The 22,351-nt window shown below is 39.0% G+C and overlaps 2 long non-coding RNA genes across 8 annotated transcripts; one reads left to right on the top strand and one right to left on the bottom strand.

The window, feature by feature from the left end:
• On the bottom strand, positions 2,931–6,294 carry LOC110437364. Of its 2 annotated transcripts, XR_002455460.1 has the most exons (4): positions 5,928–6,294; positions 5,556–5,675; positions 3,539–5,141; positions 2,931–3,068 (listed from the first exon to the last, which is right to left on the bottom strand). It is a non-coding gene; the product is annotated as an uncharacterized LOC110437364 (long non-coding RNA). The 2 variants fall into 2 exon arrangements; XR_002455459.1 differs by lacking the exon at positions 2,931–3,068 and having other exon boundaries at positions 3,254–5,141.
• LOC110437103 lies at positions 14,789–21,976 on the top strand. 6 transcript variants are annotated; one of them, XR_002455213.1, is made up of 7 exons: positions 14,789–15,428; positions 16,187–16,371; positions 16,627–16,936; positions 19,873–20,098; positions 20,172–20,242; positions 21,197–21,424; positions 21,595–21,976. It is a non-coding gene; the product is annotated as an uncharacterized LOC110437103 (long non-coding RNA). The 6 variants fall into 6 exon arrangements; XR_002455212.1 differs by lacking the exon at positions 21,197–21,424 and having other exon boundaries at positions 14,796–15,428; XR_002455214.1 differs by lacking the exons at positions 21,197–21,424; positions 21,595–21,976 and adding an exon at positions 20,528–21,138 and having other exon boundaries at positions 14,796–15,428.

Genomic DNA, 22,351 nt, shown 5'->3' with positions numbered 1-22,351 from the left:
ACTTTTGTTGTAATGAAATATTTTATATATATATATATATATATATATATATATATATATATATATATATATATATGGAAATTTCTTTGTACACGTACGTGTTGTTACTCTCATCTTCAATAAACTACATTGTGTATGTATTCATACTTGTTTATCAGTTTGAGTATGTTTTTCAAAAAACTTATATTTTAAATATATTACTAAAATGCCACTACTATATTATATACAATAAGTATAACCATATACTCTATGTATTTATGCATACTTAACATACATATCACTCTAGATGGTCTAGTATGATCATATACTTTGTCTATATACATTTCGTCCGGTCATATACACCTTAAACCTAGAGATACATAGATGAGAGTAACTACACGCGCGTGTAAAAGAAACACGTCCCTCTCCATTTATGACCAAGCTCCACCGCTGAGAGAAAAGGAAAGAAAAGAGAAATACATTATAAGATTGATTTTAGGAAGCAAAAGAGGAAAAACGTGTAGGTTTGTTTTTAGGACGTCGAATGAGCTAAAAAAAACTCTGGAAACAAACAGATGATATATTTTAAGATTGCTTTTGTTGCTAATAGTAAAGTTTATCATAATAGTCTAATGGATTGATAGATGAGATGTATTGTAGACATATACTCCCTTCGTATAGCAAATAGAAGTCATTTAGAATAGCGACATGGTTTACAAAACACAATTTTGACCTCTTATTTTTATAAAAATATTTAAGAAAAAATGTTATATGTATATTTTTATGAAAGTATTTTTCAAGACAAACCTATTCATATAATTTTCACATTTGCAAACTCACAAATTTAAAAGTTATTGATGATTTATATTTTCGATGTTTGACTATAGTGACTATATCAATCATTTGGCTCTAAACACACTTGATCATTTGGCTAATAAAGCCAGTGAAGCACGGGCAAGCCACGTCTGGACGAACAAGTATATGCAGCGGGCAGCAGTGACCTCTTTTCCATGCATTCCGAGGCGGTCGAGCACTCGGAGATAGTCGCTCTTCCTAATCCACCTTGGGTTTCCTAATCTGGGCCTTGTTTAATTCCAAAAATTTTGCAAAAGAATACTGTAGCATTTTTACCTGTAATTTGCGAGACGAATGAGCATTACAAGTTGAGTTCAGCGCATGGTAGAGATTAAGAGGAGCAAATGTTTATGTCCTAAGTATTCTTAAGGATAAATAACACAGAAACAAACAAGCACCAATACTTAGGTAGTCATATATCTACAGTTTTTCTTGGTTGTGTTAGAACTGTCATACTTATAAGCTGTTTAAATATTAAATCATTTAGTAACATCTGAAAAAAAAAAGATAAGACAATGAATAGCAACAGGTAAAAAAATGAACAAACTAGTTTTTAAGCATAAACATTTACAAATTATTAAAATAATATATTAAGGCAATATGATAAATTAAGTTACTACTTCATTTAGAGATTTATAGAGCTATCACCTCTTTATAGACGATATTCTTCGTGTATGTACTGTTTACTACCAAGATGTGTTTTTCCCCTTTTCACATCCTTCCCCATACACGACCAAAATTCTAATGCTAGATCTTGTTGTGGCTCTAGATAAAGCTACATAAAATTCTCAGTGTGAAAATACTGGTTTCGATAAGAACACTTCAACGTTGGGGATAATCTACTACTGGCAAAGCTGAGCCAAACGGAAAACTATTTTCTCTCAAATTGGAAAGAGAAACATCTTACCATTAGATGGGCAAAGGCTATGCGTGGCAGAAAAGAAAACACTTTTCCGCATACTTTTCATCCGTTTTGAAATAGAATGCATTGTGACTTCAAAAAATTGTATTGAAATACAACGCATCTACACAATGACTATGTTTCGATTTGGTAAGGTTTATTAAAAAGAAAGTCACGATTTAAGAAGAAACTCTATAATTGGAATAATATATAGGTGCATGTGTCATTTGGGTATTCCCTTAAGTTGTCTTAAAATTTATAAAATGCGCTATAGACAAAGGTAGTATGAGCTAAAAAAACTCTATAAGGAAAAAATATTAATATAAAGTTTGTTCTAATAGTCAATTACAAGTATATTGACAGATGAGATGTACTGTAAATATATACATATATACAATCAGTAGACTATATCATCCACTTAGCTCCAAATAAACAAGCTTCAATCATTTGGCTAATAAAGCCAATGAAGCACAGGCAAACCACGCCTGGACGAGTGGGAACAACCTCCGAGACATGCCGCCTTTGCCCGTCGGTAAGCAACGACCTCTTTTCAAACGCACGCATTCCGAGGCAAACGAGCTATTCAAGATAGGTCATCCCCCTGGGGTTTCCTTCGGACCATTCCAGGTTCCAAAAGACAGTCTTAATGCTAGAAAGTACTCATAGTTTCGATAGAGTACTCATAGTTTCTATACCTATTAAATTCAATAGACACTATATAAAATCATAGTTCCGATAGATAATTTTTACAAAATAACTTTTTATCTAATATATATTTTCTCTTCATTATCTATTAATCACATTCCTTCGTATCATATAAATATGGTTTCTAACTTAAACTCAGTTTCTATAATTTTTACTCTCTCATCAATAACTACTTTATCACATCAGTAAAATATTTTTATATAATATAATTAATGTTTGTATAAACTATGCATTATGAGTGACATAATCCATCCTGAGTTTTTCTTTACGGGCCCGGAACCAAGCCTTTGTTTACTTCCAAATTTTTTTACAAAACTAGTAGCGTGCCCGTGCGTTGCTACGGGACAACAAAATATTTTGTACTAAAAACATACAGATCACACGATAAAATACCAACATTAAAATAATATATTTAATCTAAAAAGTAAAACTTGTAAAATTAACACGGTCACGGAATGCACGACCACGTATTGCAAGTTAAATCCCTGGCATAAACACAATTTAATAAGCTACTTTTAAATATTTTTATAGATGTTGAAACAATTCGCCAGGCATGCACTTGTACCTAGTCTGTCAGACTGACCCTCGTCATCCCTTGAGGTGTTGAGCATGCACTTGTACCTGGCACCTGAATAACGATTAGGAAGTAGAAATTCAAAAAAAAATCAGCATCATTTAGCCATGATCAATTTGAATGGAAAAAGAAAAAAATATTTTTTTCACAATATGTGCAATGGCATGGAAAGTAGAGCACACAACACAAGAATTCTTCTCAATCATAGCTAAATTTTCACAATCTATAGATCCCTCATGTACAAATATTGCAAGTGTAGCCACCAGTCCCTGACGGTGACAACTCGGCAGCAGACATGTCTCATAGTACAAGCAATAATATTGCTATACTATGCAAGTAGAATTTTATATGGAACTAAACTTTATGGTAATTCAAGACCAAATTATAAATGACAAATTATTAACGTTGCAGATGATCAACAACGTGATTGACAACACACAACTCGATTTTTTACTTCAGCTGCAGTAGAAGAAGTGTAGTGTCCAGCTAACTTGTCCTCGAGATGATTGTGATTATGATATTACCACTTTTGTCTTTGTCGAAGCAAGTAAAAGCTGTCATCGAGTGCACTTCCATTCTATTTCGTTAAGAAGCAGAGTTGCAGTGATATATTGTTTTTACCAGCCTGCGAAAGATTTAGAAACTTATAAAACACTGATTGAAAAATGCCGAGTCAAACTTTGGTGCACTTCCCATTATATAATTTATTTTTCTATTCTCCAAATTCAGCACACAACCAACCTGGAGTATTAGTTTTCAGAAATCTTGGGGAAACTTGCTAACAGGAACAGAATGAAGGGGAGAACCAGAGGGGAGCTGCACGGCCTAACCCTAATTAAGTAGTGTACACAAGACACGAGTGACCATATTTTATCATGATGGTTGATGACTCTAATACTGAAATTAATAGAGATCTGGATTATCATAAAAAAAATATGTGCATCCTCGTCCCAGCAATATCACCCATGTTTTAGAGTGATGGCTAATGGCAATGCACAGTGATGCAAGTAGTATTATAGATTGATAACCATTATATTAAGTGTCCTGACTAAATAATGGTAGACAGAAACATGCATGCAAGAATGAAAGAAGTAACTTGAATGGAATAAAAAAACTATTAATCTAAAACTGTCGAACAAGAACAGTGGTAGACGAGGACATGAAACTGAAGTTAATCTAAAACGCAAGTGAACATCACCACAAGCCAGAATGTGTTTTTTTTAAACATCATAAATATTTTTTTAGTTAGACCCGATAAATAAACAACATCTCTATCCTATATCATGAGTTCCTAACTGAATTGACTATAGTAGCAGCACCAATCTTCAGTTTCTGTAATTAGATTCAACCACCCACCATCAGTGAATGCAAATGGCAAATGAATTGGCCATAACTCATTAAGGACTATTCATTGCTTGACTATTCATTAGCTAAAAAAACCTAGATGACTGACATAATAAAACACAATCTTCTGCAACTGAATAAAGAAGATACTGAATAGCTGATTAGGTACTTACCTTTTTCACATGATGCAATACCTGGTGCCAACATGCTTGGGTGAAATCAAACAGAGAAACTTCAACACTAAAACCAAATTGATGGTCATGAAGTACCAATGATAGTCATGAACTCTATTATGCGGCTTCAGTACACCTCATACTGACCAATCGGCAGAAATAGCTATGATATCTCATGGCTAGCTATCTTCAAATTTGATTATGGTCTATGGATTAGTTTAGTGAATTTTCATTTGATTTTACATCTCAAAATGACTTCAGAAACATCATCCCAAGTCCTAATGTTTCACTGTAACCATCTTTCACATAGAGAAGAGAAAGGAATACTCACTGTCATGTCCATTCCTTTTCCAAGTGACCCCTTGTGCAGCCAGCCACGGCCCAAAAGCGAATCATTTTAGCAGGCTTGTGTATGCTCAATTAAGACTATCAGCCAGCAAGTACCAATTAATTAAGAGGGAAAACACTCTATAATAGAGAGCTATAGAAGAGCTGCAACTTTCCATGGTGACAGTCAAGCGGAGTTGTCAGTCTGGCTGGTCTCCTTGACAAAAAGTGATTCAGGGACTTCTACCTGTCTAGGACATCCATCAGGTAGTCCTTTTCTTTCCTGCAAACGCAATCACCAGAAAACAATCTCAGTGAGATTTATTATGTCAGTTTCAAATGTCTATTTTCAATGCACAAAGGTTTAGTCCAATGTGATTTATTATGTCAATCAAACATAGCATCTGCAATGTAATTCGGCTAAGTAACATGCTTTTAATTCGGCTTCAAACAAATGAGAAAATTAAAAATATCGTAGTTGTCGAAAGTATGGGGGCTCCAAAGCCAGGTTGAATAACCTATTAGTATTTATAGATTTTTTATTAGTTTCCAGTTGATATATACCACAGAACAGGAACTGCATAATTATATGCAGTTAGGAGGACACATTTCAATACAAAATTCCATGCATATTGTAGTGACCATCGTGCAGTAACTACCAAACGTAGTTGAATTTTATAGGGGTCAGAATGCATACTTGCTCTAATGCAGATGATCCTGGCGTGGTGGGAGGCTATGGGATGGACACCATATCAACTGCTAGGCATTGCTAGGCATGGCAACAGAGCACCGACAGAAGGTGTGCCACCTGGTGTACCTGCAACGAATAATGAAGGACGAATCAGATTAAATTTGAGGCAGGGTCGTACCGAGTAAATAACATGGTCGTCCACATGTAAACCCAATCTTTTTCGCAAAAACAAAACAAAAAAAGTTTCTAGGCATAATACATATACATGTATCGGCACTTGTAACTGGATCAGATCAGATCGGAATACAAATAGGCAGGGTTTGGTGGCCGATCTCGCACACCAGGAAGGCAGGAACAAAAGATAAGGGTTGTGCGTACCTGTTTGGTGCTCGCTACCGACGGAAGGCCAGAGATGAAGGCATGAGCACCTAGTGTATGACGGAAGCAGGTGGGTCATCGAGTGTAGCCATCGGCGAGGAGAGGGAGAGGCGGTGCCCCATCCCTGCATGGGCCATCCACCGGCAAGGCCGGCCATGACAACGGTGCCGTCCGCCGCAGTCTCCCGATGCCTAGAGATGGCGCGCCCTGCAGTGGCCTCGCGTCAACTGGCGGCGGCTAGGGTTACAAAAGGCGAGAGGAGTCGGGTGGGGGAGCAAGCGGACGAGGGCACGGGCAAGGGAGGCTTCGGGCGAGAGCTTTTTTGGGAAGGAGAACTGTGCGAGAGGAACCTGGTCGCACTCGCGGACGTGGGGGGCGGTTGGAGGCGGAGGGATCGCAAGCGGCAGGCAGAAGGACGAAGAGAGATTGTTGCACTAAAAAATGTCCACTCTTTAGTCTTTTTAGTTGTGAGAAGAGATATAAATAATAGTACTTTTTTTGTATTTGACAAATATTGTCCTATCATGGACTAACTAGGCTCAAAAGATTTGTCGCGCAAATTATAAGTAAAATATATAATTAGTTATTATTTTTCTCTATATTTAATGCTTATTGTATGTGCTGAAAGATTCGATGTGACGGGGAATCTGAAACCTTTTACAAAATTTTAAATAAGGCCCAGATACATGATTTTTTTTTTGAGAGGAGGCCCAGATACATGATGACACGTGCTGGTATCCTGTCCGTCTGGTACAGCCCATCGAAGCACTCGAAGGGGGCTTGTAGCCCATTGCAAGCCCGTATTGGAATTGGACGATGCATTGCAGGCATGCAGCCAACGCGTCCGGTAAAAGGGCCACACGCTCAGAGGCGTAGTAAGTAATTTTTTTTAGTACCGGAAGGATTATTTCACGGCGCTGAACTGGCATAAAAAAGGAGACACTGACCCACTTCTCGCCGGGCCTGGTAGCGTAGGCCTGTGACCCCCAGCCTTGGGGGGGCAAGAGTTGTCAGGTTTGGGCCGGGCCGTCTGGATTTCTCTCGATGATGGGCTCTCTCGGATGTACGTAGCACTTGTGATCTGCCGCGCCTCTTGGGCACCCCACATCTAGACACTAACCTGAGGAATCGGGTGCAAGAAATTGCCTTGCTACAGCTCAAAAGATCAGTGTAATCCGAGAGAGCGCTCTCTCGTGAGTTCATGATGAATGGCCCTCTGCCAACTCCTTTTTTTGTTACTACATTGATGTTTTTCCTCTTCTTTTCAATATTTAAACACACTAGGATCATGTTCGTATATTGCAAAATACATTCTTTTTATATTAATTTGTTACATCAATAGTTTTTTTTTCTCTCTTTTCAACATTTAAATAAATTAAGATCATGTCCATACTTTGCGGCGGAAAGAAAGCCACAATAAATGATGTCTTATGGGCAAGTAATAATAAGTTTTATAGTATGGTGTTCACAACATTATGTTTGAAGTCAGTTATCACCATTATTTGAGTCTTGAATAGATTAGTTCACAAAAAACTTATGGTTATACATTTTTTTTTGTGACTAGCTTATGGTTATATATTTGAGGGATCACACAGAGAGGAAATGAGAGCGGCCAAGGGCTGTTAATTTTGTTCATACTTCAGCTATAACAACATCTCCATCAGATCAAGAAGATCGATTCTCTTTCCCCCCCAAAAAATTGTCATATAGAGGAATAACATAAAAATAAACTACTCTAGCATACCCTCTTAATCATCTTTACTTATATATTTTCTCAATCCCTCAAAAAATTCCCTCAATCCCTAGAGAAAGGAGAAGTGGCATAGTTTTTTCTTGATTCCATTTCTCCCTTCTCCTGTTACCGGGCCCATGAGATAGTGTCGTTGCGGTGTTTTGGGCGAGCGCTACCGCCGTGTTAGGCGGGGACGTAGGAGCATGGTGAGCGAGTGCTAGATGGTCCTTGTGCACCCTAAGCACTGCAGTCGAGCGCCCGCTACTTACGAGGTATGGGCTCGTCGCGGCAGCGCATTCGTCATGGTTGACCACCATGAACCCGATGGCCATAGCATCGATCGGCCTGCCTCCATGGGTGTGGAGTACATGGTACGGGTCCCCATACCTTGATGTCGGAGCCCGAGAGCCCCGCGCGTTGTCTAACGTGGAACTTTGTAGACTCTGTTTTTTATGAGGGCAACAAGAAAAAAGTTTGAACTTTTCAGACTTTCATTAGAAAATCATCATGATGCATGATTAGCCGCATCATGAGTCAAATTTTGATGTTGAACATTAAAACATCATGGATAGAAAACGCAGAAACGAGCCGTTTATTTATATAGGGGAAAGAGTTCGATATACACCAATAGATCTAACAGATTCTAAAATTTTTATTTTTATGTCATCACAATTCACACTAACTAAATTTATCAAATGGCTTAGGGCACTCACAATACAGACTCTATCATAGTTATTATTACCTCGAACAACTTAGAGTCTAAATAAGACTTGGAGTCTTATTTTTTTCTACCTCTTTCTTCAATAAATATGCTATCACATCAGCAAAATACTATAAATAATACTCCCTCCGTCCCCGAAAGAATCAATTCCTAGGATCCGTGCCAGTCAAACTTTTTAAAGTTTGACTAACTTTATAGAAAAGAATAACAACATCTATAATATAAAATACACATTATATGAAAATATATTCTATGATGAATCTAATAATACTAATTTGATACTATAAATCCTAGCATTTCTTTCTAGAAATTTGGTCAAAGTTTAAAAAGTTTGACTTAGGACAACTCTAGAAATTGACTCTTTCGTGGACGGAGTGAGTATGTAATTAATTGTCTTGGACTATGTGATAGAGTCTTGCATTGTGAGTGCTCTTAGTGCGTAGCAGCGTGTGGTGCTAGTATCGATCCCGGGTGAGCAGGGCCTTGTTTAGTTCACCCAAAAAACTAAAAGTATTTCAAGATTTTCTGTCACATCGAATCTTACGGCATATGTATGGAGCATTAAATATAGACGAATACAAAAACTAATTATACAGTTTGTCTATAAATCGCAAGATGAATCTTTAGTTAGTCCATGATTAGACAATATTTATCAAATAAAAACGAAAATACTATAATACCCAAAACCAAAAAAAAATATACAACTAAACAAGGCCTAGCTGTGAAAACAACGAACTGCTCTAGCCTTGAGAGAGATGATAGCCTAGAGAGCAGCGACATCTTTTCCATGCACACAGTTCTGGATTCTAATCTGCGATCGTTTTAACGTTTCGCTATCACTGTTGTGAAAATACATATATGTACCCTGTTTTTATATAATCATACATTCGTTTTGATATTAATTAGGGGAAAAAGGTTTGTAGAATGACACGGTGGTAGCGTACGTGCTTTTCTTAAGGGGCCGGATTAATTGGCTACATGACATGTGCTGGTACGGTCTGTCTGGTACAGACCATCGAATCCACTCCAAGGGCTTGTAGCCCATCTGAGGTTTTGGGCGTTGTTTATTTTTCAAAAAAAATTACAAAATTTTTTCAGATTTTCTGTCACATCAAATTTTGCGGCACATGCATAGAGCATTAAATATAAATAAAAAATAACTAATTATACAGTTTACCTGTAATTTGTGAGGCGAATCTTTTAAGTCTAGTTAGTCTATGATTGGATAATATTTGTCAAATACAAACAAAAGTGCTACAGTATCCAATTACCAAAATGTATATATTATTATTATTTTGTGTTATGCAATATTTTTGTTTTTTTCTAGAAAAAATGATAGTTCTAAGAAAATATAATGGCACAATAATTTAAGTTTGAATTTGTGGTGTACTGTAAAAAACGGTACTTTTGTGAGACCAAAGACGCGGACACTCATATACACAAGCACACACTCACCTCTGTGAACGCACGTACGCACACCCTATACCTATGAGCACCTCCGAAAACCGAGTTGGACCGGTAAATCTCGAGATTTACGAAGTTGCCACATGCGCCTTGTTGTCGACGGGCATATCGCCTACCACTGAAAGCATTACGCCATTAAAACTATATATAACTATTAGTATGAAAACACTGGTTTCGATAAGTACACTTTAACGTTGAGGATAGTCTACCTCTAGCAAAGCTGAGCCAAATAGAAAACTTTTTTCTCTTAAATTGGAAAAGAAACATCTTACCATGAGATGAGCGAACAGGAGACAGAAAATACCACTTTTGAGTATACTTTTCAAATAAGTTGTAGATTGAATTATAGGAGATATGAGCTCAAAAAAAACTATATAATAATAGATGAGATGTATTGTATACACAACCAAGGCCTTGTTTAGTTCCCAAAAAATTTTGCAAAACTTTTCACATTCTCCGTCACATCAAATCTTACGACACATGCATGAAGTGTTAAATATAGATAAAAATAATAATTAATTACATAGTTTGCCTGTAATTTGCGAGACGAATCTTTTGAGTTTATTTAGTCTATAATTGGACAATATTTGTCACATACAAACAAAAATGTTACAGTGCCCATTTCCCAAAATATTTTGGAACTAAACAAGGCCTTAGACTATCAATCATTTGGCTCCAACCAAGCTTATAATAAGGCCGTGTTTAGTTGATGAAGTGAAAAATTTTGCGACACTGTAGCACTTTCGTTTGTTTGTGGTGATTATTATCTAATTATGGAATAACTAGGCTTAAAAGATTCTTCTCGTAAATTTCGACCAAACTGTGTAATTAGTTTTTATTTTCGTTTATATTTAATACTTCATACATACGTCTAAAGATTCAATGTGATGGGGAATCTTGAAATTTTTTTCGATTTTTGGATGGAAGTAAACAAAGCCTAAGCTATAAAGCCAATGAAGCACAGGCAAGCCACGCCTGGACGAGTGGAGGCAAACCTCCGGACCTCTTTTCCATGTACGCATTCCGACGCGAACGAGCTGTTCAAGATAGGCTCTTCCTAATCCACACTTTTTTTTTTTGCGATCACTTCCTAATCCACCTTGGGCTTCCTAATCGGAAGGATTATATTCCAGGGTTCTAATCTGCGATCCTTTGAACCTCTCAATATCAGTATCATCACTGTATGCGTATCCTGTTGTTATATAAGTACATTTGTTTTTATGTATACTAGGGAAAAAGGTTTGTAGAATGGCACGGTGGTAGCAGCTACCCAAAAACCAAAAACTTTACAAAGATTTACTATCATATCGAATCTTACGGCACATGCATGAAAAACATTAAATATAGATAAAAAGATAACTAATTGCATAGTTTACCTGTAAATCACGAGACGAATCTTTTAAGCTTAGTTGCTCCATATTTAGATAATGTTTGTCAAATAAAAACGAAAGTGTTACAGTGTCAAAATTCAAAATGTTTTTGGATTTAAACAAGGCCTTAGTGTACTATCTGACCTACTCACGTTGTAATCTGGATGTACACATGTTTTTCTCGTGCTGGTATGGTCTGTCTGGTTCCGGTACAGGCCCATCGAGTCCACTCTAAGGGCTTGTAGCCCATCTGAGGCCCGTTTTGAATGATGCAATGCAACAAACAGGTCCAAGTATATGTGCCGAGTATACATGTATATCCTATTTCCTCGCAGTGAAACAAAAAGTATTAGTACCGGAAGGATTATTTATAAGAGCGATAAACTAGCATAAGAAAGGAGGTGCTAAACCTCTTATCGCCAGGCCAGGTAGCGTAGGCCTGTAACCCTAGCTTTGGGGGGCAGGAGTTAGTAGGTTTGGGCCGCGTTTCGATTTGTCGATGATGGGCTCTCTCGGCTATACATGTGTGCGGCCTTATTATGGCCCCAGGTCGCTCCTGGTTGGTCGGGCTGGATTCACCGGGTCGCTCTTGGTTTGTCCAGTGCAAAAGTATAGAAGACCGAGAGAGCTCTCTCGTAATAAATCGTCGATAGCCCACTCCTACCAACTCCTTTTTTATATAAACTAGCAAAAATGCCCGTGCGTTGCAACGGAGTTATTATCGCTTTTGTAACTTTTATCCGTCTTATTGTTTATATTTAGCAGTGGTGGCCTTGACCTTCTCATATGGTAGGCAGAGACAACCATTCCCTAAGGTAGACATTTTCTTCCTTAAGAATTATATCTTAATATCCTCTTCTCTAAGGCCTTGTTTAACTAAAAAAAAAAGATTTCGCTACTATAGCATTATCATTTTTATTTGGCAAATATTATCTGGATTAATTAGACTCAAAAGATTCATTTCATAAATTACAGACAAACTATGCAATTAGTTACTTTTTTATTAATGCTTTATGCATGATTCGATGTGACGGGGAATCTGAAAAATTTGTAATTTTTTTCAGAATTGTTTAGTTCCAAGAAATTTTGCAAAATGGACATTGTATCACTTTCGTTTGTATTTGATAAATATTATCCAATCATGGACTAATTAAGTTTAAAAGATTGGTCTTGGAAATTATGGACAAACTGTGCAATTAGTTATTTCTTTTACCTATATTTAATACTTTATACATGTGTCGCAAGATTCAATATGATAGGAAATTTGAAAAATTTTACAATTTTTTTTAAACTAAACAAGGCCAGGCCTAAACAAGTCTAAGTATTTATAGTTGGCCATGCAGCCCGTGGCCCGTTGGCCCGGCCCGCGGCACGACATTTTGGCCCGGCCCGGGCACGGCACGGCAACTATCGGGCCCGGCACGGCACGGCCCGAGGCTCCGGGCCGTGCCTGGGCCGCCACCGTGGCCCGTGGCACGGCTCAGGCACGGCCCGATGCTTAATAGCCTAGTAAAAAATATAACTTTTTAATTTAAAAAAAAAGAAAATGTAGGTCTGTTGGTCCATCCACCCATCCTAATTGGCCTGTTAAAAAATATAGCCTGCTAATTCTAAACAAAAAAAGAAAATATAGGCCTACTACTGGCCTGGCACGACCTTGGTCCGGTGGCCCGCCGTGCCTTCGGGCCGGCCCGATGGCCCACGGGCCGTGCCTTGGGCTATACCCCCGGCACGAGGCACGGTGATGGCACGGTCCGGCTGGCACGACGGCACGGTGCGGCCCGGGGCAGGCACGGCACAGCACGGCACGCCGGGCCACCGGGCCGGGCCGGCACGGCCCGATGGCCATCTATATAAGTATTGTCACTGTGCTGCTGACTGACAGCCACGCGCGTGCCTGGATCCAATCCAACAATCGCCACCACTTTATCCACTCCCAGTGGTGGGGGCAGCCACCACCACCTGTTGCCGACGGATGGGGCCAAGGGAATTCGACCCCACAAGTCATCCACCAGTGTCGCCTTCTCGTGCGCACCGCGTCTATTTCTGGACACTTCTTCTCCTCGAAAGGCCAAGCAGCAGGCTGTCATCCCCATTGAAGCCTCGTCTGCCTGCCTTTGCACTCCTCCATCGAACCATTCGATTCGCCCTGCCTCGCCTCACCCGCTCGCCTCACCCGCCCGCCAGATTCGATTCACCCGTCACGGTGATCGGGACCAGTCAGCGCTAGGGTTGGTTAGGGTTCCAGTGATCGATCCCAACGACCTCAATGGTGCATCTCTGAGCTCAGGAAGACCGAGCCGCGTCGGCCATGGCTCCTACACGTTGCGCGGTGGCGGTGGCGGTCAAGCTAGAGGTGGAGGAGTTCGGGGCTGACGAGTGCGGGCGCCAAGGCAGCTCAGCCGATGCCCCCGACGCCTCCGCAGCAGGTAGATCCGAGGTTGTGGTTTCTCTAGAAATTTTGTGTGCTCGAGCTTGTCTCGCCATGTTTGATGTTAATCGGGGGAGCTCTGTTAGGACTTTTTGGCGAAATCATATGACATCTGGAACGGGAGATTCAGGAGATCCCGTTGGCTTTACTTGGGTTTGGTCTTCTTTACTTTTTTGTTTTGGTTTGGCGTCTGCCTTCACATTAGCACTGTCCGACTTGGATTTGGATTTAGACATGTTCGAAGCCGGTCTACCGAAGAGGCCAGACGAAAAAAACTCCAGACCAAAATTTTGGCTGAAATTTTGCCTCTTTAGTATTATATATATATATATAGAGTATAGATTATTATATTATTTTTCATATTACTATTTTATTATACATGAATTTTTTTTCTATTTTTTAGAATTTTAATTATAATACTAGCAAGTATGGTCGTGCATTGCAACGGAATCCGATATGTCTCGGAATTGTTTGTGATAGCATTTTAATTATAATACTAGCAAATATAGTCGTGTGTTACGACGGAACCTGATACATCTTGGGATTGTTTGTACTATTGTTGGACTCGAGTTTGAGCATGAATCATGAGTTCGGGTCGCATGTAGGGTGTAAGGGCATGGTAGGGTTATTGTATCAGATTTGGCTTAGGTTTATTGACAGACTAGGTAGCGTGTCCGTGCGTTGCTACGGGATAGCTAACGTTTTATATTTAAAATACACGGATTGCACAATAAAATAATAATATTATAAAACTTAAATACCAATTTTAAAGTGACATTATCTTAAAAAAGTAAAGTTTGCGAAATCAAACACAGTCACAAAAGAGGACGGCGTCGTAGGCTCACAAACTCTACTTTATAGATCTTTTCGTGATACGGCTAAGATAATGTTTAATATCGGCAGAAAGAAATATCTTATATCCATTTATTTTGTGCGCTAATAAATCCACATATAAGTTCCATCCATTTCTGTACCATCCTGCCACACATTAGAGAGTATATATATACAGGTAATACTATGTTTTGGGAAAAAACTTCCACAAAAACTTAAAATAAAGTGTTATACTCACTGTATAAATATGTGTGACTTTTGAGTCTATTCTATATAGACATATACTGTAGGATGAGAAATCCACTTAAGTGTCTGTACCAAGATATAATTGAAAAAAGAAAAAGATAGAGAAACAAAAAAACACATCATGACGCCACTGACTCGGTCCACAACTCTCGGTCTCCTGTCCGTAATCCCCTTCTCGAGAAACTTCGCCTCCTCGCCACCTTGCTCCTACCTCCCTCCCTGCTTCCGCGTGAAGCAGCGCAGCTAGCGTGAGCGAGTGCGTGATGCCGGCGGGTGATGGAATACTATGTGCGGACTTGATCTGGGCCTCCTACTCCTCTTCTTCAGGTCGGCTCTGGCGGCGGCCATGATCTCCACGGTCGAGGCAAGCCAGATCCAGTGAAGACCCACGCCGCTGCTGGATTTGGATTGATGTCCGTGTGGGAACTCGATTTGGGGTTTCAAACGCGTGGGAGAGGAGGGATAAAAGCAAAGCAGAAGAAAGCAGAGGATGGAGCTGAAGACCCACACCGCCGCCGGGGGAGGTCGAGTTCATCTCTTATCAGTCTCTTCCCCATGTCTAGCACCTGTCGACCCACGTCCTCGGATTCTTGTTGTACACCCGCATCCATCCCCGAAGCCTGAGCTACTCCATCCCCTGCATCTCGTTGTGGCCGCCCCCATCTTCGGTGCCATCATCCCGATTCTCTGTCCCATGTTCGGTAAGGTGAGCTGCTCTGCTTGACTTAGATTGCTAGATAAGTATTATATAACTTCTATCTTGCACAATGAGATTCAAGATTGGTATTGTTTATTGCAGACTCCTAGTTATATGGTTTGAATTTATGCCTCAAAACTGGATTGAGGTGGTCCAGCCTATTTGTCAATGCGTAGGTGTTTTAATCTTGGAAAAGGACATTACTGTCGTGTACACCTGGTGCTTTATTTTTATAAGCTTGCTTAGATCAGTGAAATGAATTGTACCATATAAATCAAGTAAGATTTGTACCGGAGTTGCTATGTATAGGACATTGAGATGTGCGGGGTATTTAAAAAAAACTCTTTAGATTTGGATAGCTGAACTGGTAAATCAATTAACTTTCTATTAAGTATAAACACCATTCTCTCTTAGGCATTTTAACTAAATATTATTAGCTAATACGTCATTAAAAGTTCACTGGTCAAACATTCATGAACATATTGCTGAACTTGATTGAAGTAGGTCTCAGATGTTCTTTTGTAAGAGTCCTTATGGAAGAAGATATTAGCATTTATCCTGAATTTTATGTTCTGAAAGAAGATGAGTCACCCTTTATTTTTGGTCCAATCGTGATACAACGATGGTCCTATGCATGCGCAAAGCAGCTTATCGAGAGCCTGATAGTTGGTCAATAAAGTAAATTGTCTTATGTTTTGCCACTGTACAGTTGATGGTCCTCTTCTTGTTATAACACTTGCTGTTGTTATCATTTGAGTATCTGGCAGCTGAAGGCACGAAAAATGGCCTTGAATTCACAATCGCGAGACCTTTCAATTGGATTGGCCCAAGAATGGACTTAATTCGTGGTGTCAATGAAAGCAGAGGCAAACATTCTTATTCCCATGAGTTCCACATTGCGCACATACTGAAGATATCTTGACAAGAGATTAAGATTTGTCTTCATTGCAAGGTAATTTGTTGTGAGAGATTTTTCATTCACCTAGATATGTGCACAAAATTTGATATCCTTAGTATTTGTGTATTAAGCATTTTGATCAAAGGTTTGCAATGGCTGGAAAGAATATTCGTCTCCATTGACTTTACTATGGACAGAATAGATTTTTTTCATATGCATAATTACCCTATGCACGAATGGACACAACACCCGCTAAGATTTCTCACGAATAGGACCTATTTTCAGCGTGCCTCTCCCTCGTGCTTGCAGCGTCCCCCTCCGCGTCGTGCTCACACCACCACCCCCATTGAGCCAGTGCTCGACCAACCGCTTCCTCAGCTGCAAAACCCATCATCGTGGTCCATGTACGTGGACAGGGTTTTGGGTAGAAGGCATGGTGGGCAGGAGGCCGCTGGCATGAAACCAGGCCGTGCAAGTCTCCACCGGCAAGAAGCACAAACCACCCCCGACCTCATCCCTTCCTAAATCTGCATACCTCGGCAGAGGCAGAAACCCAAGGTGTTGCAGCCGCCACGGTGCCAGAGCCCCACAGCGCCACACCCAACACCCTCACTTCGAGGTATGGCTTCACCTTCCTCCTAGTTGGAATGCCCTGCTATTAAGTAGTTTAATTTGTTCACTGCTAGTTTTTGTGTTGGTTAATGAAGCCAGTGTGGACTCTGAAAGTTTTATTTAATTCATTTGTGTTTTGGCATTAGCTTCTTATGATAGTTAGTAGCCACAATACCGATCCTGCTTGTTCCCAATTAATTGTTTTATCTATTTTTCATGCTGCAAGTGTTTGTTTTATATAATTCATTTATAAAGGCCTCTTGGTACTTTCTCAATTCTCATAGCTCAGCGAGGATATATGATTCGGTGGACAAGATCTATAAATTGAGATCTTTCAGTTATGAGAATGGTAATTTATTTCACAAAATGACTCATTAAGGTTGATCCTATATATTCAGCTTGTTTAAATCAGAAAACTTGTAACTCTTTTGGTCAGAAACATGCAATAAGCATCTTCTCTTTAGATTAAGCATCCAAAGTGCAAAAAGAAAACCTTTACAGTCTACTGGCTTGTCTTTTTAGGAGCAATAAGCAATAAATTACCAAGCATATTTATGTGATGTTTTTCATCTATTCATCAGGTATTAGCCATCAAGATTGAATAATAAAAATAATCTCCAGTGATGTTGTGAGATAAAAAAAATATTTGATTGGGATAGCAACACAATAGATCTACAAAGAGTTTGGTTCTTTGGATGCTTACCTAGAAAGTCATGGGAACACAAACAGAAAGAAGATCCAACCAAGACCACTGAAAAGACGGTAAAACTGACAGAACTTGAGAAGATTGACTGCCTAGTGAACAACCTGACCTGCATGACCAAATTAGTTTTGCATGACCAAATTAGTTAACAGCCTAGTGAAAAGCAAAGTTAATAGTAATTAACACAACAATCAAACTAACTCAAAAACAATTGTGTCTGCATGCTAGGGATGAGATACTGCAAATACGTCGAGTTCCAATAATCTAATGCTGCACAAAAAAACTCCTACAATTAAATGAAATAGAATGTCCTATAAGTTAAGAAACCAATAAATCAGTTTCGCATGTGCTTGTTTTGAATATATGCACCAAGATTTGAAAGTATGTGTAACTCCAATCAACAGTCGTCTAACTCACCTCGTTTTAGGGTTGTGGACGGCCGTGTATGGCTGCTAGGCGGCCGGGGATGCCGCCACTGCTGGCCGAGGACTGGCCAGGGCTAAAGCCGCCTACTCCTTGGAAACGAAGGCAGGAAACGCAAGATCGCGAAGCTGACGCGGTGGTCCTCGACGGCTTCAAGGACGGGCAAGCAACGAGAGCGAGGAGCAACGTCCTGTCAACGCAGGATCGCGGAGGGGCAAGGTGCGAGGTCCTGTGAGGTGCGACGTGCGAAGTGCGAGGACCTGGCAACGCATGATCGCGTAGGGCTGATGCGGTGGTCCTCGACGGCTTCAAGGACAGGCGAGCGAGGGCGAGGAAGGATGTTCGACGGTGAGGTTGGGCGAGGGCGACTCCAGGATGGTCGTAGATGAAATTAATTGTTTTTTCTTTCCTTTAGAGATCCTGGTCGTAGATGGAATTAATTGTTTTTTCTTTCCTTTAGAGTGCGACTAATTTTCTTTCCTTTAGGAGGAACCGTTTTGTAGATGAAATTTTATGTCAGGAATCCTTTCTTTTCGCACCCTTCCACCTCTCTGTTTATATATTATTCTCTATTGTAAATTTACGTCAGGAATCCTATCTTGTTTTTTTTTTCAATTTTCACCCTTCCACCTCCTATACGCACGGCTAGAAGGATCGTACCTACGGGAGCGGGGGAGCGACCTAAAAAAAAGTCGCACCATTTGGTGGTCTTACTTTTGTTTCTTTTTAGTTGTATGTAGGAGATGGAGGATGTACTCGAGCCCTCGGGTGAGTTTCTAGAAGCGAACGAAATTTCTTTCTCCCTGTTAGACATATGTACAGGGATTAAATTGGATGACAAATTGCTTAAGGTATCAGCTATGGTTTGTTTATTAGACAAGAATAAAAGTTCGAAGATCCATAATAGTATATTTATTATTTATTTTTCTATTTGTAAGAAAACAAGAAGCAAAAAAGAGAAATAAAAAGGTCATCGTACCATAAGTACATAGATATGTCAGATTATTAAATGATAAGCTATTTAATTCTACTCCTCGCTTCCTTGCGCTGTGCTCCTCGATTCTGTTTTTTATTAGTAACTTGCTTAGACTTAGATTCATAATCTACGCTTCCGTACGTTTGTTTAGATTCATAGTAACCGTTTTGAATTTTACTAACTCGACTTGCCTCCATCCATGCTCCACGCTTCTGAACGTTTGTTTAGATTCATATAAAAAAGTCGAACTGAGCGAGGAGTGTATGTGCATAGGAATTCAGAAGAGAAGAACATCATGATGTTGCTCGTGGGATGTTTAGTGTTTATTATCCCTCCACTCTAGTTGTTTATTTAGAACTGTATTTAATTTCTTCAATTTTTAATGCTATGTCCATGATTATATATAAATATCTGATGAAAAATTGAATTCGATGATGCAGCGGTGCTAGAAATAGATATAGTTTCCCTGCTTTATTTACATTAGATAAGATTAGATTAAGGATGCCATGCCATGCTTTCGTACGGGTTTTTTTTTTGGTTTATTCTCAACTCATCATCTATGTTCCACTCTGTTTTTAGTAATATATATAGAATTTAAAAATCAGCAAAGTATATACTAATTTAAATGTATTAATATATATAAATATATAATAATGTGAATATGTTTTGAATATAATTAACATACCTTGAGCAGAGAACATATATTCATCCTCGTTGGTGTCTTGTTCAAAAACCACTCCATCATTGTCTGCACATTAATATTTTTTATCTCTATTAGTTCTCCGTTTCATAAGAGCATTTAAAAAATATTTTGATAAGCATACCTTGATCTTCATTGTAGGCTGATATCGGTGCATCCTTGTCTTTGGTGGCTGGACACATCGAAGATGGAATATCTTTCCAAGAAGCATGATTAGTATACATAAGCTTGTATATTGTCTTATAAATAATTTCTCGATAAACTTACCATGATCTTTCCTGTAGTTTGTTTGTTGTCCATCATTGTTTATGGTGTCTGGACACATCGAGGCGAGAATATCTGTCAAAAAACCTGTCCAAGAAGCATGGTTAGTTATACATAAGGTTTTATATTGACTTGAAAATAATAAATCGATAAACTTACCATGATCTTTACTGTAGGCTGTTTGTGGTCCATCTTTGATTTTGGTGGCGGGACACATCGAAGCGGGAATATCTGTAAAAGAACCATGGTTAGTTATACATGAGCTTGTAATTTGACTTGTGCTGTTAGAAGTATCGTTTAATTATACTGTTACCATTAATGATGGCTTCTTGTAAATGTGGATGCTCCCCGTCGTCATCTCTATTTCTCATTTTGAAAGTCCCTTCTTTTGATGATATAACATCATTTCCTATTTTTCTTGTGAATTCTTCATTGCGACGGTGTAGCAATGTTTGTCTTTCTCCAGGTGTCACATGCTTCCTTTGATTTAAATCAAAGGTTGATGTTCTGACTTCCATGTCTCTATATGCAGGGTTCTCCAAGGCGATTGAATATTTAGTTTGTGCTCTACGCTTCAACTCTTTGTTTTCTGTGATTTTCTGAATTCTAGCTGCCTTTTGTTCTGTTTGCATATTTGCATACTCTTCACGGTTCCTTTTGATTCTTTCCATCTTTTTTTCATTGCTCATATGTGCATATCGCTCTCTCTCTCTTTTCCTTTTATTTTCCTGGGCATCCATTACTGAATCTCCTGACCCTAATGGATTTTTTCCCTCATTGTTTTTTGATTTGTTTGAATCTATAAAGCAAAAGAATTAATATTAAATATAGTGAGATATTTTGCATTAATGTAATAGAGAAAAGAAAAAACAATATTTATTTAATTTTACCTAGAGGCAATTCTTTTTTTATGTTTCCAAGTTCCTTTTTGCCATCTCCAGCATATACATCTTGACGAACATCAAACCTGTCATCTTCATGATCTATAATATTGCCAACTATTAGCCGGGCTTGCCCTGTGATGGTAGATTCAGGTGTGGATTTGATGAGAGACTCGTTTTTTCTTTTCTTTTCATGGTAGGCTTCACGAAGCCTTTTAAGTCTTTTCTGCTTTTTTCATTTGTCATCTTAGCATACCACTCTCTGTCTCTTTTTCTTCTTTTCTCCTTTGCATCCATTAATATATATGATGGATCTGTAGATAAAGAAGACGGCGCTGGTCATAGTGAGATATTTTGCATTAAAGTAATAGAGAAAAGAAAAAACAATATTTATTTAATTTTACCTAGAGGCAATTCTTTTTTTATGTTTCCAAGTTCCTCTATGCCATCTCCAGCATATACATCTTGACGAGCATCAATCCTGTCATCTTCATGATCTATAATATTGCCAACTATTAGCCGGGCTTGCCCTGTGATGGTAGATTCAGGTGTGGATTTGATGAGAGACTCGTTTTTTCTTTTCTTTTCATGGTAGGCTTCACGAAGCCTTTTAAGCCTTTCCTGCTTTTTTTCATTTGTCATCTTAGCATACCACTCTCTGTCTCTTTTTCTTCTTTTCTCCTTTGCATCCATTAATATATATATGATGGATCTGTAGATAAAGAAGACGGCGCTGGTCTGCCTGGCAGGGGGACGTGATGGCGAGGTTGGCTCGCTAGCCGGCGCTGGCCCCAGCTTGCGTCGCAAGGGGCAGACTTGGTAGGCCGGGGACGTGGTGGCGAGGCTGGTTCGCTAGCCGGCGCTGGCCTGTCTGGCAAGGGACGTGGCGGCAAGATCGGACCGCTCACCGGCGCTGGCTTGTCTGGCAGGGGACGTGGCGGCGAAACCGGCCCGCTAGTTGATTTGGAGAAAATTGTTCTGTTCTTTTTTGCTTTGATCTCTCTCAGGCAATCCTATTTGGATTTGGACAATTTCATATTCCTATACGGAATAGTGGTGGCTGTTTATATAAAATATATGCAATCCTATTTGGAATGGTATACGGACATGTTCTATTATGATTGGATTGTAAAGTATTGTATGCGGACAGAGATATTATTATATATCTATATGGACATGCAGACTGCATACAGAAAAATTGTATACGGACAGAGATATTATTATATATCTATATGGACATGTCGGATGGAACGGATAGAACGTCCGGCAGACTGAAATTTTCATCTTTAAATATTAGGGATAGATTATTTTATTCTTTCTGATTATAAGTATAAAAAACAAAGACAAACAAAACACAAAAGGGAACATAACAATAGAAATACAAATATAGATTAAATTAGATGATAAACTATTTAAGATTTCAGATTATTTATTAGATTAGGGGTGGTGCTACACTACTAGACAAGTTTAGTGAC

Source organism: Sorghum bicolor, chromosome 7 (assembly GCF_000003195.3).
Source record: "Sorghum bicolor cultivar BTx623 chromosome 7, Sorghum_bicolor_NCBIv3, whole genome shotgun sequence".
Taxonomy (NCBI): domain Eukaryota; kingdom Viridiplantae; phylum Streptophyta; class Magnoliopsida; order Poales; family Poaceae; genus Sorghum; species Sorghum bicolor.
The sequence above is the reverse complement of the archived record's forward strand: the minus strand, read 5'-3'. Positions and strand labels throughout refer to the sequence as shown.